Here is an 18830-nt window from a genome sequence, read left to right on the forward strand (position 1 = left end):
TTCTGGCTTGGCAAGAGCCCTGGCTTGATTCATGACCCTGACTTCAGGTCAGGTGTGACTTCATCTTTCAGGAACAGAATGAGCGCGCATTTTCCCAGCAGAATTGAACAGCATAATTCCGTTAGCTGCTCCCTACAGGTGATTCAGTTGGCTTCTTTAAGAATGTCTCACAGATAACACAGACCGAGCCCTAGGTTACCACTGCAGCCGCAGGTGACGCTCCCTAGCTCACCCATTTTTTGTTTTCTCAAAGCAAAGTTGTGACAGACTCCTACGGACCTCTTTGTTTGGGGTGTCAGGATCTAGACTTCATCACAGGGTTATTATATATTACCAGAAAGCATCCAGAGGTGAGCTGAACCCTGGCGAGCTTCTCTAAGTTTGATGCCTGGTAGCCTTCTGTAGCCCTCCACAAAGGCTTCTCACAGGAGGTGCTGCAGATCTCCTCTCTGTTCCAGTGGCTGCAACTCACTGCTTGGCACCTCTAGTGGATTCCAGCATGGGCCAGGTTCTGTTGGTGGCTATGAGTAGGGCTCTGCCTCACCCTGAGTTTTGAGAACTTGGGTACCAGAGCCACGGCTTCAATCATTACAGGGAAAATAGGAAGAAAAAGAGAAGCGCATCAGATCTGTGCGTGGTCACTCAGCAGCTAGCTGTAGTGACGGTCCAGGGAAATGCTTTTCTCCTCATAGAGATTCGGTTTCTCTCCTGCAAATCAAGGAGTGTACACTTCTAATAACTTGGACAATTCTTGAAAGAGAAACAAGGGCCTAGAAGATGCCTGGTAGGCACTTGGTTATATTTACTAATATATGAATAAAAGAAGAAAAGCGATTGATTAAATCAGATGTTTCAAAGACTCCCCCTGTAAGGCCCCCAGACCTTAGTACAATTGACTCCATGGTGGAAGTACCATTCAGACTGTAAAACTCAGCATGTAGACAGCCCCACCTGCCAAAGTCAAAACAAAATCCTAATCTATCAAATCCACAGTTGTGGGAAAGTCTCTAAATCTACTAACCTTGTTTTTGGCTTCTGTGGTTCTGCTTCTGGCTAACTATTCTTGTTACCTGAAGTCTGTCAGTCCAGGACATGGTTTTGTGCTTTAAAGCTCACCTGAGAAAGGCTCGGGGCTACACTGGGATCCTGAACACCCAGTGCAGTCTCCTGCTGGCGAATAAAGACTTTCTATTGGCTTAAACCTGTGTCTGAGCAGTCTTCTCTGGTGAGTACTCCACCACACTCGAGCTGTCAAAAGGGCTAAGCAAGCATCAAACCCATGCCCCCCTGGGTTCATTGTTTGCCATTCTTTCTTGTCCAGATCACTCTCAGTTGGGCAAGTTCATGTGGGCTGGATTAAAAACAACAATAATGATTAGGGGCCAGATGTTAAAATGTCCTTTGCTAGCGAGAAAGAGCATGGAAGGCCTCCATTATTTAAATAACCCCGTCTTGCTAATGTGTATGTGTGTGCCCAGCACCCCAGGCACTGCTGATCCATGGAGAATACTAATAAACATTTGCCAGATGAGCAACAGTTCAGCAATGTGTCCCCTTGCTTACGTACGTCACTCAGAGTGGTCTTCCAAGATCAAGGATGCTCTGAAAGCCAAGACTGAGCAGAGAAACCATAATCAGATCTCTGTAACCAGACTGTATTTGTCAAATACACTTAGTTGGTAATATCAGAGCTCCACTGAGCTCAAGTGGGCACAGAGAAGTTGTTTGTTACATACCCTTTGTTTTATGTTCTAAACCAACCACGACAGGGAACAACAGTCTTGTCAGTGAGGAAATGGAGGGACTGGAATCTATCCATGCATGGCGGGAAAGTCACACATGGCAGTTTCTTTTGAAGAGTCGGTGTCTCAAAAAATTAAATATACAGCTGAAGTAGGCAGAAGACAGGCACAGGCTGCTGGCTTGAGCTGACTGAAGACATCCACAGGCCGGGTAGACGCCATTATGATGAGCAAATGTATGGTGGAGAAATGGGAGAGCAGAAGTGGACAGACAGGTTCATGTGCTGTGGAGAGAGGCAGAACTGAAGAAGCAAAGGTGGTGAGGAACAGGCTGATGTGGATGGCCTGCTTGCCACTGGGGGCCATGGTGACATCCAGGCCTGGGCTGCTGCTAAGAGCCATATCTGGGTCCGTGGGTCCTACCCCAGCCAGGCTCTGTGTTGACATCCGTGGCCCATGTTCCTACCAAAGGCCACATGGATGCCTGGGGTCTGGGTCTGGGCCCCTACCTAAGGCCATGTTAGTGTCCAAAGGCCGTGCTGTCACCAGGGCTATGCCAAGCTGAGTGGCCTGCCCTGCGCTGTCACCTGGGGCCATGATGATGTCTGCCAAGGGCCATGTCTAGGTATGTGTCCGCTGCATCCTGCATCGGAAGAGCTGGTCCAGCCCCTCATGGAAGAGCTGGTCCCACACTCAGGAGGGACCCCCCCCCCCCACTCCACAGTGTGGGAGAGCCAGCCCAATGGCGTGAGTGTAGAAGAGCTGGCTCCGCCCCTCACCTGAAGGGAGTGGCCTCAGCAGCCAGGACTGACCAAATCAGCTACCACCCAGACCCACATCCAGGGTTTTTTGGCCCACCTCAGCATCTACTCCATCCGTGACCCACCAGAGTGTGTGAAGGAGCTGGCCCTGCAGAACCATGGCCGCGGGCTCTCCATGACTTGGGGCAAGGAAGGGATACCCAGGAGGAGTTTTGGTGAGGGTCCAGTACTGATGGTGTGCCGTAAGCCAGATGCCTTGAGCCAGACCAATAACTCATTACAATGAACATCTGCAAATATAGCAGAGCAGACAAGGGGATACTGCATGACACACCACAGCTCCCAATGCCACCAAGGCGAACAAAAAGGTGTTGGAGAGGCAGGAAAGATGGAGGAGCGAAGCAGCCTTTTGTTTTGTTTTGTTTTAATTAATAGTTTTTTAATTTTTGTGTGGAGGATGATGGGGGGTGAGGGGTGGATATGGAGGGACTGGGAAATGAGTGGGATTGGGGTGCATGACGTGAAATTCCCAAAGAATCAATTAAAAGTTCTATTAGAAAATTAAATATGAAGTTATCATATGGCTCAAAGTATAGGCAGAGATTGCCAGAGGCTGGAGAGAGGGGGTTTACTCAATAGTCGTAGAGGGTCTGTGTAGGTGATGGTAAAGTTTGGAAAGAATAATGGTGCTGGTTGTGTAATGCTGCTAACGCATTTGATGCTACTGAATGGCACACTTAAGATGCTAAAATGGTGACTTCTTTGTTACAAAGGTTTCATCACAATAAAACACACAAGGAAATATAACCCAGTTCCTTAAAATGAGCAAGACTTGAATAGACATCTTACCAATGAAGTCGAGCAAAGGGAAAATAGGATTTATAAAGATGGTCCGTGTTGTTTTGTTCTGGTCATATACAAATTCAAAATCACAACGAAATGACTGTTATATGCCTATTAAAAAGGGTTAAGAACAAGCAACGCATCAAACAAGTATTGTTAGGGAGTCGGCAGAATCCGCATTTACATGCCCGACTGGTCAGACTATGAACTCGTACAAGCACTTTAGAAACATTTTGACTGTTTTCATTACTTGCTTATTTATTATTTTTGAGACTCAGTCTCATGCATACCAGGCTGATCTCAACAATGAACCCTGCTAAGGAGGCTGAGGATGGCCTTGAACTTCTGATCCCCCTACCTTTACTCCCCGAGTGCTGGTTTTACAGATGTGTGCTGTATCAAACCCAAGACTTCTGACACGATAGGCAAGCAAACTACCAACCCAAATACAGCCACAGCCCTTGAACGTTTCGTTACAAGTCAAGCACACACCTTCACAGCTGTTTCACACTTAGACGTGAACTCGTGTATCCACACAAAGCACTGTGTGTGAATGATGACATGCCAATTTTATTGCAGTAATCCCAAACTGGAAACATCCCAAGAATCTAGCAACAAGGTGAACGGATGAACGGAGTGTAGAAAGACCATACCCAATGGCTCACTACAGTCTGTTACAAAGAGGAGTGAACTGGGGATGCCTGCCAGGATGTCAATGAATCTCAAAATGATTAAGTGGAGAAAGCCACACTCAGAAGGGGCGCATAGTGTATAATTTTATTTATTTAAAAAAAAAAAGTCTAGAAAATACAAACTAATAAGATAGTGATGGTCCCCAGAGAAGGAATTCTGAAGGGACGGGAAGAAATGTAGAGGTGATAAGTATGTTCATTGCAAATCGTGGTGGTAGTTTGAGGGTGCTTATATAATAGTTGCGAACCTGAAAGAGGTGCAGTTTTACATCCTCATAAAGCAACTTTAAAACCAATGTTGCGCTTGAAAATTCGAATGATGGGATTCAAATTTGACCCAATACTTGTGTGGAATTAAAGTTCAAAGCAGTAGTGAAAGACGGCAGGGAGATGACGTGGAGGGTGTCAAATACGCAGCAGACTGGTGTCCTCTCTTACAAAGCGGAAGATGGGGAAGGATTAAGAGAAAAATAAAAGACCAAAGGAAAGCCTTGGTATGGTTCTCTGTCTGTAACTGGCACAGTAGGGTGAAACCAGATCTGTCCAGCTGAGGTCCTGGGGGACAGGGTGCCAGAGGCAGGGACCGGGGGTGGGGAGGGTGGTTAAAGAAGGAGGAGGAGGGGCACGAGAAGAGAAGACAAATGGATTTTGAAGTCCCTGCTGGCAGTCCCCCCCCCCCCAGAGGGCTTGGCTGTGAGCCAGACAGCTCTGGGGCTATCTACGGGTGAAGTTCCATGGTTATCAAGTTCCCTTTCCCTGGAGCCTCTGGAAGGAAGCTTGCCAAGAACAAGAGAGGGGAAGCCCATCACTCTCTCTCTTTTTCCTTTGGGCTCGATCCCAAGGTTCGAGATCCCCAAGAACCCTTTCAGACATGCTGCCAAGACAAGAGACCTGGGTGAGAACTGGACCAAGTGTGGGCCAAGGACAAGCCTCAAGTGCTTTTGGGGGCTTTCGATAGACCGCAAAAGGATCCTATAGGCAAGACTGGAAGGTGGGCTCCATTTTGGAAGCCACATCCTTAGTGACCTGGAACAGGTGTGCAGTTCTCCGAGTGTACAGTGTGTCCCAGGTGTGTAGAATTCCTTATTACCTTCCCGATGGCCTGAGCTGCTGGATAGGTGCCCCCAACACGGCCAGGGCCCATCCACAGGGACCAACTGAGGTGGCTGGGCCCCTTCCGTAAACACCCACATAGTTCACAGCGCAGGCACACCCCTCTGGACCACAAAGGTTTTCATGTGTGGGGCTAATGGCTGGACTGTTGGGGTCTCCTGGTGGGGAGTTGTGGGGAGGCTGGGCAGGACTTGAGCTTGGCAGCTACTGGTACCTTTGCAGAGGCCCTCAAGTCTAATCCTTTTACACATGGAAATAGTAACAACTGGTGAAAAGTAGTTCCCAAGGCAAGGGTCAAACAAAGCACATGGGCAACCAAGCACTTCCCAGAGGTTTTCGTGTGGACAAAGTCCTGGGTACGGTCCAGCTGTGGAAGGCAAGTCTGGGACAACGAAGGACACAGAAGGGACTCGGAGAGCTAAGAGGTCTCCACTGAGGCCTGTTACCTCTCCTGTGTTCACTGACTGAATGTCTCCCTCTTGAGTCCGATCTTCTGCCCCCCTCCCCCCCCCCCCACACACACCCTCCTTGATCCCCAGGCTATTCATGCACGCAGGAGTTAGTGAGTTGCCCACTGCAGAACAGAAGTAACGCCACCTCTCCCTCTGAGGGGAATCCCAGGGCCAGACACCTTTCCCTGAGTTCTCTAACCACATTGAGTCATTCTGGGTTGGGATGCCTAGTCTGTGACTTAGTTTACTGAATTGCTCTAGATGATTTTACTCTTCAGAGATTAACAAAATGAGGTGGCTGGCATAGCTCACTTCGTAGACTCAGGGACCCACAAGCCCTGCTGGCCAGCCATAATCACACTTCCCTGGTCACGATGAACTGTACAAGGAGCTCACCTTTCCTATCATGATTTCCCACACGCCAGAGCCCCAAGCCCCCACCTTCTGTTCAACCAGCTGTGCTACTTCTGCGACATTTACTGGCGCCAGACTTGTCAGGACCAAGAAGAGTTCCGCTGGCTTATGAGAAGCTGCCCAGGCCCCAGCTAGTGGGGCAGCAGAGCTTAGATTTTCCTGCCGTGAACTCCTGGCTCCCTTGGACTTGCCTACTTTAATCTTTCAAATCTGAAGTTTATCACATGTACACAAGAACACAAAAAGAATATAAGCATTTTCAAAATATAAAATGAAAAGGTGTAATGGACATAGAATAAACATACTTAACATGAAAAACTAATGAAGTGAGGGGGGTTGGGGCGAGGGGTTTAATCTGGAAAGTGCTTGCCATTCAAGAAAGAGCATCCTAGTCCAGATCCCCAGCACTCAGGTAAAGAGCTGGCATGATGGGTGTACCTATAAGTGCAGCTTTGTGGAGGCAGAGGCAGGAGGATTCCTGGGCTTGCTGGCCAGCCAGTCTAGTTGAATCAGTGAGCTCCAGGCTCAGTGATAGACCTTGTTTTCAAAAATAAGGAACAACTGAGAAAAAAGATACCCAATGCCTCCACATACTTGTGCATACACACACACACACACACACACACACACACACACACACACACCTATGACCACACTTGCATAAAAATAATAGTAATAGTAGAAACATAAACATCCGTGAACCCAGGCTAGGATACAGCTCAGTGCCGGCTCTATTAGAAGCCGCCCTCCATACTCCCTCGTGTCTGCAGCCCTTTCACACCAAGAAGCAATCAATCCCTCCCTGGACTTGACATCAACGCCCCCCCCCCCTTCCTTCTACGTACTTATTCTCGTCAACATATTGAGTTCTGAAAGGGTTTTTAAACTTTTTTCTTATATTTCAATAGACTTTATTTTTTGAACAGTTCAAATTAGAGCAAAACTGAGAAAGAAAAAGTAGATTCTCATATTCTCTCTCTCTCTCTCTCTCTCTCTCTCTCTCTCTCTCTCTCTCTCTCTCTCACACACACACACACACACACACACACACACACACACACCTTCCCCCACTATCAACATCCTACACACAAAAATACCTGTTTGTTACAATACGTGAGCACAAACTGGCAAGCCCTTGCGAGTCAGTGGGTGGGGTCATCCTGGGAGTGGATATTCTATTTATCTGGGGTTGGGGGGCAAGTACACAGTACCATGTCACCACTGTCGCAGTATCATGCCAAGGAGTCTCACTGCCCTTACCGCTTTCTGTTCTTCTGCACACACCACATCCTGGCAGCCAGAGACCTTCTCACTCCCTCCACAGTTTTCTTTTTCCAGAATGTTCTACAGTTGGAACCAGATAGAATGTAACTGTTTCAGATTGACTTCTTTTAGTTACTAATACATGTTTAAAGTCCCCTCGAGGTTGTTTTGGCTTGAGATCTCATGTCTTTTTTAGCGCTGAAGGATACCTATTATCCCGGAGTACCTCTGTTTATGTATCCATTCACCTATTGAAGGATGTCTGGGTTGCTTCCAAGGTTTGGCAGTTAGGAAGAAGGCTCCTATAAATAGCCATGTGCTCCTTTTTATGTGGATATAAGCTTCAACTTATTTGAGTGTACTAAGGGGGTACCATTGCCGGATCATATGATAAGAGCATGTTTCATTTCATAAGAGGCTGCCAAACTCTCTTCCAAAGTAGCCATAATATTTTGTGGTCCCACCAGCAGTGAACAAGTTCGAGCATATTTTCTAGGTTTTACTGGAGCTTTATTATTTTGCCCTTTACATTTTGGTCTATAATCCATTTCCAATTAATTTTTGTCTGGCAGGAGTCATGGTTGAGGTTCATTGTTTTTCCCATGTAGTTGTCCCGTGCCTGAAACCTCAAAAAATAGGAAAGACTAAAACAGAAGAAAGGAGAGAGAGACAGAGAGCAGAGAGAGAGCAGAGACAGAGACAGAGAGATAGAGACACAGAGAGACAGAGACACAGAGAGAGACAGAGAGCAGAGAGTGAGAGAGACAGAGAGACAGAGAGCAGAAAGAGACAGAGAGCAGAGAGAGAGAAGAGAGAGACAGAGAGAGACAGAGACAGAGAAAGACACAGAGAGAGACACAGAGAGACAGAGGCAGAGAGAGAGCAGAGACAGAGACAGAGAGACAGAGAGACAGAGAGCAGAGAGAGAGACAGAGAGCAGAGAGTGAGAGAGAGACAGAGAGCAGAGAGACAGAGAGCAGAGAGAGAGAGAGACAGAGAGCAGAGAGAGAGCAGAGACAGAGACAGAGAGACAGAGAGATAGAGACAGAGAGAGACAGAGACACAGAGAGAGACAGAAAGCAGAGAGTGAGAGAGAGACAGAGAGACAGAGAGCAGAGAGAGAGACAGAGAGATAGAGACAGAGAGAGACAGAGACACAGAGAGAGACAGAGAGCAGAGAGTGAGAGAGAGAGAGACAGAGAGACAGAGAGCAGAGAGAGAGCAGAGAGAGACAGAGAGCAGAGACAGAGAGAGACAGAGACAGAGAAAGACACAGAGAGAGACACAGAGAGACAGAGAGCAGAGAGAGAGAGCAGAGACAGAGACAGAGAGACAGAGAGACAGAGAGCAGAGAGAGAGACAGAGAGTAGAGAGTGAGAGAGAGAGACAGAGAGAGTCAGAGACAGAGAGACAGAGACACACACACACACACACACACACACACAGAGAGAGAGAGAGAGAGAGAGAGAGAGAGAGAGAGAGAGAGAGAGAGAGAGAGAGGTGCAGGGACAAAGAAAGCTTCTCTCTCCATCTGATTAGCTTGTCGTCTTCACATTGGTAATTGATTTTTCCTGGATCTTTCTATTGATTCCCTGACCTGACAGAACTCTACTCCTGGGAGCCCCCAAAATTGAAGCTCAGTTCTCTCCTTCCGGAGTTTTAAGAATTGAACTCTCGGTCTTCAGGCTTTCCCATAAAGCGATTTTGCCTGCTAAGCAATTTCCCCAGCCCCTTAATGAGCTTTTAAAACCATGGTTTTCTAGCTTATCTTGCATGATAAGCAGGGTGGACCTGATGGTCTTTGGGACATGTCACAACTTAACCAGAAGTCAGGGTCGATGAGTTCTCTTCCCTTGATGATATCCTTTCTTTGTTTTTAGTGTGAGTGTGTGTGTATGTGTGTGTGTGTGAGTGTATGTGTGTGTGTGTGTGTGCACTTCCAAGCATATGAATGCAGACAAGCATGTGCATGCATGTAGAAATGCCTCAGAGAATAGCCCTGCTGTTAGTCTTTGCTTCTGCCTTGTGGTGAGACAGAATCTCTGTTACTTTTCTGTTGCATTCTCCAGGCTGGCCAGCCCTTGAGCCTCTGGAGATTCACCGGTCTTTGGCCCACATCTCCTTATAAGAGCCTGGGATCTTCATTTACCATGGTCTCCTATTCCTTGTTCTCCCTCTCTGTTGTTGATCCAGCTGGAATCTCCCACTCACCCAAGCTCTCTTTCCCTCGACCCTCGCTCGCCCTTCACTACCCCCACTCATGTCCAGGCTGTTCATGTAGATCTCATTCCATTTCTCTGTCATTGGGCGATCCCTGTGTCTTTCTTGGGGTCCTGATTTCCAGGTAGCCTCCCTGGTGATGTGAGTAGCAGTCCAGTCATCCTTGTTCCACATCTAGTATCCTGTTATGAGTGAGTACATACCATGTTTGTCTTTCTGAGTCTGGGATACCTCACTCAGGATGATTTTTTCTAGGTCCATCCATTTGTCTGCAAACCTCATGATGTCATTGTTTTTCTCTGCTGAGTAGTATTCCATTGTGTATATGTACCACATTTTGTTTATCCATTCTTCAGTTGAAGGGCATCTAGGTTGTTTCCATGTTCTGGCTATTACAAACAATGCTGATATGAACATAGCTGAGCAAGTGCTCTTGTGGTGTGAAGACCACATGAGAATAGGAAGAAACAAAGTGCTAGAGAGGCCCACAGAAATCCACAAATATACCCCCACAACAGACTCTTGGCAATGGTCGAGAGACAGTCCGAATTGACCTACTCTGGTGATGGGATGGCCAAATACCCTAATTGTCGTGCTAGAAACCTCATCCAACTACTGAGGGATCTGGATGCAGAGATCATGACTAGGCCCCAGGTGGATCTCTGGGAGTCCAATTCGCGAGAATGAGGAGGGTTTATATGAGAGAGAATTGTTGAGACCAAGGTCGGATAAAGCACAGAGACAAATAGTCAAACAAACGGAAACACATGAAATATGAACCAATGGCTGAGGGGTCACCAACTGGATCAGGCCCTCTGAGTGGGTGAGACAGTTGATTGGCCTGATCTGTTTGGGAGGCATCCAGGCACTGGCACTGGGTCCTGTGCTCATTGCATGAGTTGGCTGTTTGAAACCTGGGGCCTATGCAGGGTCGCTTGGCTCGGCCTGGGAGGAGGGGACTGGACCTACCTGGACTGAGTCCACCAGGTTGATCTCAGTCTGTGGGGAAGGCTTTGCCCTGGAGGAGATTGGAATGGGAGGCGGGCTGGGGGGAAGGTGAGGGGGGCGGGAGGGGGGAGAACAAGGGAATTTGTGCCTGTATGTAGAACTTAACTGTATTGCAAAATAAAAATTAAAAAAAAAAAAAAAAAAAAAAAAAAGAGCCTGGGATCACAGCTTCATCCACTGTGTCCAGCTTTCTGATGAGTTCTGGGCATTCAAACTCTGGTCCACAGGCTTGCTTAGTAACTGCTTTTACCCGCTGACCACCTCCCTGTTGTTTACTGTAGACATTGCTCTAGGCTCTAGGCGATGCGGTCTGAGAGTTTCCAGGGAGGTCCCCTGCCTCTGTCTCCAACCTCGCTACAGCAGGGCTGGTTTTACAGATGTGTGCCATTGCATCTGGCCTCCCTACGTGGTTCATGGATCTAATCCAGGTCATCAGGCTTGGGCAGCGATCACTTTAACCTGCTGAGCTACCTTGCCAGCCTCGATGTGGAAATTCTTAAATTGGTCAGTTTTGTTTTGTTTTAATTTTGAAGCATGGCTCATACTTTAGCCCAGGCTGGTCGGCAACCTATTGTGTAGCTCAAGCTGTCCTCAGACTCGTGGGGATTCTTCTGTCTCAGCCTCCTGAGTGCTGGGAGTACAGTCACGAATCACCATGCCTGATAGATTTTTTAATAAAGTTCCCCAGGAACTTCCTTCATCTTTGTCGCAGAGTCCTTCGAGTTTCCCATCCAATGTCAGATTTTTGCCTTGTTTTGCCCTGTTTTCATCTTCGGAATGTTTCGTTTTGATAATATCTCGTGCTTGTTTAACTGCTGGGCTAACTTCTTTTGGAGGTTTTTTTTGGGTTGGTTTATTTTGGTTTGGGACTTTTGTCTGTGTGTTTGCAGGTGTATGCACCCCCACCCACACACCCACACATGTGGAGGTCAGAGAAGGGCACCGTGTCCTCCTCCATCAGTCTCCACCTGAGTTTTTGAGACAGGGTCTCTCACTGAGCATGAAGCTTACTGTTTCTACCGCCTGTGTTGGCTGGCCAGCTGGCTCCCAGGATCCACCTGTCCATGTCTCACACACACACACACACACACACACACACACACACACACACACACACACAGAGTGCTGGGTTTTACAGCTGCATGCCACCATACCTGGCTGTCGTCAGAGCGCTGAAGGTTTTTGAACTCTGATTTTCACAGCAAATGCTCTTACCCACTGAACCATCTCTCCAGCTCTCTTCTCTAGGGTCCCTAAGATTAACCCTGTACTTTCTGAGGCTGTCTCGTCACAAATGGCCCTGTTTTCTGACTAAACTAGGACTCTCCTGACCTTGCAAGCCACAATAGCTGGAATTTCCCAGTGAAGTATCATCTCTTGAGTTAAAATGAGAGGGGCCGCCACTCAGTTATATACAGTAAATATGCACAGCATTTTGTGTATTAGTCAGACCTTGATAAAGAGGGGTTTAGCAAAATGCAATGGACACGGGCCAAGTCCCTGCTCTAAGATGGAATTTGGGTGTTTGCCAGCTCCCAAATGGACTTACTGCAGAGCCTTCTTTCTTAAAAATTCCTCAAGTCTTCTTTGAAGTGTGAAAAATCCAGGGCCTCAAGATAAGCGTGAGTTTTCTGTTGTATCTGGTCCTATGATGGGCAGGACAAGCAGAAGTCCCTTCCAGGGGTGGCTAGGCAGCTGTGTGGTAGAGACAGAACTCAGGTGAGATTCCCCTCCCGGGAGCTGAATGAGTAAAATATGGCTTTGGATGAAGACACTTTAATCGACCTAGAAATGCAGAGGTAGGTGAGCAGGGGCTCTTCCATAGTGTCGCTGATCCTTGCCGTATTCTCACCGAATAACTAGGAGAAGGGAAATGCAATAGCTCTTTACTAGATGAATGGAAATGCGGACATGACCGCTTACAAAGTACGGTTGTGGAAAGGGTTTTACTGTAGATAGGAGAAAGAGAACAACCAGGGGCATCTGGAAGGGTCCAGACTGAACATTGCCAGCAGACTAGACCAGGCCATGAGAGGAGAGACTGGCAGAGCAAGAGAGGATGAGAAGAGAGAGAGGCAAGAGAGGAAACTGGGAGCCAAGAGCCAAGGACCAAGAGGAAAAAGAAGATAAAACCAGGAACCAAGAGAGCTCGTGGACAAAATGGTTAGCTTTTCAGGAATCAGAGGCTGGGGGAAGGGAAAGCAAGGGAAGCTCAGGGGCTGGAGAGGTTTAGGGTAGGGGGCGGGGTGAGAAGTGCTGAGAGGAGCCAGGACTCTGGGACAGACACTTGTGATGCTGAGAGAACCTGGTGGCCAGATCAGGACTTTGTCTCCAGAATGGTGGTTTACCATAATCTTCAAAAAGTCTTTATCAGTAGCCAGCAAGTGGGAAAATGGGCAAAAACGTGGATGTATGACATGAATGATCACAAAAAAATGAACATATAAACAATGTGACGTGGCTCCCACACAAGACGTCCCTCAGGTTTCCTGCCTTCCCTGCTAGATTTGCTTGTTTGTTTATTTGCTGCACTAGAAATTGAACCCATCCTGAAATGCACATGGAAACACACTTCTTTCTCCTGATTCCTGGATGCTTGGAGTCAGGATGCTGACAGTCTGTGTCTGGTGAGGACCAGTTTCTTGGTTCACAGACAGAAACATTTTTACTGTGTTCTCTGATGGCAGAAAAGGTGAGGGTTATCCTGTGGCCACGTTTCTAAGGCCACTAGTCCCACTGACAGAGAACACACCTGCACTGGACAGTCTGGCTTCCTTAGTAAAGGTTCTAGAACCTACTTTTCTTAGTCCATGTCTGAGTGGTCACCAGCCATGGAGTCCTCTCTCCTTGGGGAAGCTTTCAAGCTCTGTCCCCTAGTTTGGGGACTCATTGTATAGAGCCTACCCATGCACTAATGCTGTAGGGCCTGTCCCCAAGTCACTTACGTTTTTGGATGCTGGAGATTGAACCTAGGGCCGTATGCATGCTAAGCAAGCATTCTCCCATTGAGTGACACCCCAGACCTTCCAATTACTTAGATTCTACAAATAGTTTTAACCTTTACTTTTCATAGTTAGAATACTTGGGCAAAATATATGACTTTTCTTTCCGAGCCTTCTGGCACTCACATAAGCAACTTCCTGCATTAAACTTCTTGCATCTGAGATCCCAGTGTGAGTCCCATCTCCCTGACTGAACTCTAACGAACAGACAAATACAGTGTATTTCTAATGTCTCTTATCAACTATTTTCAGTGGGAGCAGAGAAGGTGTGTATTTTTCATACGCTTTAATCCCGTGGACTGATACACAGTGAGCCTCAGTAACTATTTTTAACCCGTCAATACAAACAGCATGCTTTTGTAGATCATCCCTCGGTGCAGCCTTAAATCCAAGCTTTGCCATTTTCAAGTTAAGTAGCATAGATATCCTTTGAAAGAATTTTTGTAAATAAAGGCAATATTTTCTGGTCACATTTTTTGGTGCTGTAGCCCAATGTATAACCTCCACTGTGTAGCTCAGGCTAGCCTCAAACTCATAACTTTCCCTCCCTTGGCTCCCTAGTGCTGGGATTATATATGCATACTGCCATGCCCACCTTTCTGAGCTCTTTTATGTCCAAGGTGCCTCAAATTATATCATCTCATCTACCCCTGCAACATACCTTGAAAGACATCAGTGTTAGAAATAAGGAACAGGCTCAAAGAGATGACCTGGCTGACTGAGGCCCTATATCCAGTTTGTAGTCCAACTCCAGAAACTCCATTCTGAGCATTTCCTGTAGGGCCTCACCAGCTTCCCTCACAGCCACAGAACGATATGATTTATCATTTGGGTGAAAGTCTATGGATCACATTACACACATAATTTAGAATGCATCAAAAAAATAAATGTACTGTGGCTTTAGCACATTAACCTTGGAAACAAGTTCCTGGTCATACTCACGCTCGTGAGCCTGGCTTCCTCGTGTTCTGCCTTATTGACCACCTTGCACACCTACTCGGTTGTCATGGCTGCCTGGCCATAATTGTCCACTGTGTCTGACTCCAGCTGCCTGCCTTCTTCTGTTTCTGGAGGCCGACTCCACTGGGTTTAGGCTAAAGACCCTGCTCATGAACACGTGGGTTACAAAGCCAAGTGGTGTCTAGGCCCTTGCTGATATCAGCATCCTTGGATAAGGAGTACCAAGCTGGGGTTTCTGTGATCTAGTTTCTTTCTTTCTTTCTTTCTTTCTTTCTTTCTTTCTTTCTTTCTTTCTTTCTTTCTTTCTTTCTTTCTTTCTTTTTCAAGACAGGGTTTCTCTGTGTAGTTTTGGTGCCTGTCCTGGAACTCACTCTGTAGACCAGGCTGGCCTCAAGCTCACAGAAATCCGCCTGGCTCTGTCTCCCGAGTGCTGGGATTAAAGGCGTGAGCCACCACCACCCGGGCCTGTAATCTGGTGTATATCCTAGGACAGCACTGTGAACACTTTGGGATGCTTTTCTTTTTTCTCCACAACAGCAGACATAGAGAAAACTTGAGCACAAACCTAGGCGGTGATGAATGCCTGCTCCATGTTAATAGCACACAACCAATGTTGGCTCCATAGCACTTGGTTTCCTGTCTGTTCCAGCCCAAACTGGCTGATGTAGAAGCTGCCCAGGGATGCAGCCCAGAGACTCATGTCAATCACGAGGTCCCTTTAGTAAAATGTCACTGTTTTATAGAGAGAAAGTCCCTGGGAAAGACTGGTCACAGAAGCCTACACCTGCCAATGATCTCAAGGGAATAAGTAAGATAAGGAAGACCCATTTGGAGTAAGCTTGGGGGATCTTTCTGCCCCTCGCAGTGGGAATAGGACATTCGAGGTATGCCCAGTCTGAAGCTATGCTCCTCAAAGACCTCATGGCTTCTGTGCTAAATCCCACAGCAATTGCTGTGCGCTGAAGACAAAAATCTGTGGGTTTTGTCTTGTGCCTGCCATCCCCCACCCCCAAATTCCTCTCTCTTCCTTAATAGGAGCTCAAGAGCTACCTGGTGGAAGGTTTTATTAGCAACTTGGCTGGAGGCTTTTAGCAACAGTTAACAAGTAATTGGATCTGAGGCCCACTCCACACAGAAGGGAACACCCCACAAAAAACACCAATGCTTGGGGAGGTCACGGGCCCTACAGGATAATGTACTATTGTTCTTTAGCTAAATTGACATGGTGTTAATCTGCCTTCCAAACACTCCTGTTTTATAACCATAGACAAAGACTACTCAGATTTAATCAGAGAGACCTCTCTCTGTAGTCCACTAACTGCAGTTAATGCAGAGACTCATGCCCAAGGTGCTGAGAACAAGTGTCTGTGGTGTGTTCACTCTAAACGGGACACTTACACTATTCCCTCCAAGGCTCAGGGAACATGGAGGAAGAGGGGTCACCAAGAACGTAAGGGCTTGAAGACAGGAGAGAAGGACTGTGACATGCCGTCTTCTGGTCTTGACTCACCACTGCATCACCACCCCACGTCAGCAGCAGCCTGCTCTGGGCCTGTGCAAGGCTGAGCCTGTCAACAATCAGTTGAGGATGGGAGAAGGACTCATGGGGCCCTCTCCCTCCTGGCTGAACTACCAGCCACTCCACCAGGAAAAGGGGAAAGTCATTGTCTTTAGTTGTGTATCTACTGGTGAGCCCAACAGGCTCCATTGGACAGTTTCGAACCCATGGACATAGGGACAGCCCTGGTAAAACTCAGTGAGCCATGGAAACACAACAAAGAGCGATGAATGAGGGACTTGGAGAGAGGAATTCGGTGGGGCGGAGCTTAAATGGGATTAGCAAGAGATAAAAGAGGGTGGGGGGGTGAGGGTAATTAGAATGCATTCTATACATTCCTGAAATTGTCAAAGAACAAGTTTTATAAGCAAAACCTGTAAAATAAACAAAAGCAACAGGTTCTAGGGAAGCAGCTGAGACAACAGTCTAGCAGGGCTTTGGAGGGACTTGGGATTTGTTTAGTATGAATCTTGAGAGAGCTGGGCTGGTTCCGGGACTGAGCAGTGGCAGTGACCCAGAGAAGCCAGTAGGTGAGGCTCTTGGTGGGCAATGGGTATCACTGAGGGGACAGTGGGCCAAGCATATTGCAAAGTGAGCAGGTGGGAGAGCCCATTCAGACTTCAGCTGCTTAGCACAGACCTTAAGCACACAGCTGCTTAGCACAGCATAGGCCGGAGAGCTGCCTATGCTCCAGCTACAGCAGTGAGGGGCAGGACCTTTATCATGGGGCCAAGTGTGGCCAAGCAGTATGGACACTTTGGGAAAGGCCCTTCTAGCTGGGCTTAGGAATTCTCATCTAATACTGGCTCTTCTGGGCTGGGGCTACAGTCCAGTAATAGAGCGAGTGTTTGATAGAAGCAGGAGTTCTGTGGTCCACTCCCCAGCACTACAACAAACAAGACACACACCAACAGAATCCCTGACCTGCCCCTCCTACCCAGTGAGCTTCAGCAATAGCGTGGTGTTGTTCTTGTCCAATCAGAGAAAGCAAAGCTCAACAAACCACCTTGTTGATGAGGAAGGCTGTGAAAGTTATCAGGTATTCGGCACCCAGTCTTTGGTGGGACATGTGGTTACAAATACTTTTCCTTGGAGCCTAGCTTCCCTTTACATCTTCTAAGTTATTGTGCGGGCTAGTTTTATGACAATTTGACACACGCTAGAGTCATCTGAAAGGAGGGAACCTCAATTGAGAAAATGCCACCATAACATCAGGCTGCAGGCAAGCCTGTAGGGCATTTTCTTAATTAGTGATGGATGGGGGAGGGCCCAGTCCATAGTGAATGGTGCCATCTCTGGGCTGGTGGTCCTGGGTTCTATAAGAAAGCAAGCTGAGCAAGCCATGGGGGGCAATCCATTAAGCAGCATCCCTCCATGGTCTCTGCATCAGCTCCTGTCTCCAGGTTCCAGACCTGTCTGACTTCCTCTGATGATGAACTGTGATGTGGAAGCATAAACCAAATAAACCCTTTCCTCCCCAAGTTGCTTTGGTTATAATATTTCATCACAGCAATACTAACCTTAAGACAGGTGTCTTTTACAGAGACAACGTTTTAGGGAAGTCCAGTGAATGCCATCCCCCTGGAGTTTATAGTCTTGCTGGACATAGTGGCACACACCTTGTCATCTCTGCACTCTGGAAGCTGAAACAAGGAAGACGAATTCAAGGCTAGCCTGGGCTACATAATGAGACCTTTTATCAAAAAGCTAAAGCCTAGAATGTAGCTTAGTGATGGAACATTTTCTAAGCGTGGCTAACAGTTCAATCCCCTGTACTACAAAAATACTTGGTAGTCTTGTATTTTACCAGATGAGACCTTAGTCAGCAAAGCAACTGCGTAGTTCTGCATTGTAAATTTGGGCCCATCATCCATTTAAAATCAAGTTTTGTGCAGCACAATGGTTGGGTCAGGACTCCCTTCTGCATGCCATTGCTCCACCACATAGTGTTGAAATTATTCACATACCACTGTATTATTTTTGTCCCCTTGTAAATGTCCAGTTGGTTAAAACAATATGCAAACCAGTTGGTCATTTGTGTGGACGTGTTTTTGAGTTTGACAGTTGGTCATTTGTATGGTGCTGTGGATATCATTCTGTATAAATAAAACACTGATTGGCCAGTGGCCAGGCAGGAAGTATAGGCGGGACAAGGAGAGAGGAGAATTCTGGGAAGTGGAAGGCTGAGTGAGGGAGACACTGCCAGCTGCCACCATGACAAGCAGCATTCGTGAAGATGCTGGTAAGCCATGAGCCACATGGCAAGGTATAGATTTATAGAAATGGGTTAATTTAAGATATAAAAACAGTTTTCAAGAAGCCTGCCATGGCCATACAGTTTGTAAATAATATAAGCGTCTGTGTGTTTATTTTATAAGTGGGCCGTTGGACTGCTGGGGTTTGGCGGGACCCAGAGGGGAAAATCTCCAACTACAAATGGTGCCCAATGTGTTGGCAAGAGTTTCCACCTAAAACCTAAAAAAAAAGATTCTAAAACAGAGCTAAAAACAGTTCCTAGTTGTCTTTCTCAAGTTAACAGCAGCTGGCGTGTTTGAGCTACTGTGGCGGGTTCCTAGCATGCGCACTCGACCTGCTGTATGGCAGGAATGAGGCCTCTGCAAGTGGCACATTATGCTGCGTGGTGGATTTAGCCTTTGCTAGTACAAAACAAAAAAAGAGGTTTCTGGGCTACACGCTGCTTTGATAGAAGCATAGACCCACTATTTCTGAGAGTTGATGGCTCCCAGAGCTGGCGGAAAACGTACCACCGCCATGTTGGGAAGCTGAAGTGGGCAGAGCCAG

This window comes from Peromyscus eremicus, chromosome 1, assembly GCF_949786415.1.
Source record: "Peromyscus eremicus chromosome 1, PerEre_H2_v1, whole genome shotgun sequence".
Classification (NCBI taxonomy): Eukaryota; Metazoa; Chordata; class Mammalia; order Rodentia; family Cricetidae; genus Peromyscus; species Peromyscus eremicus.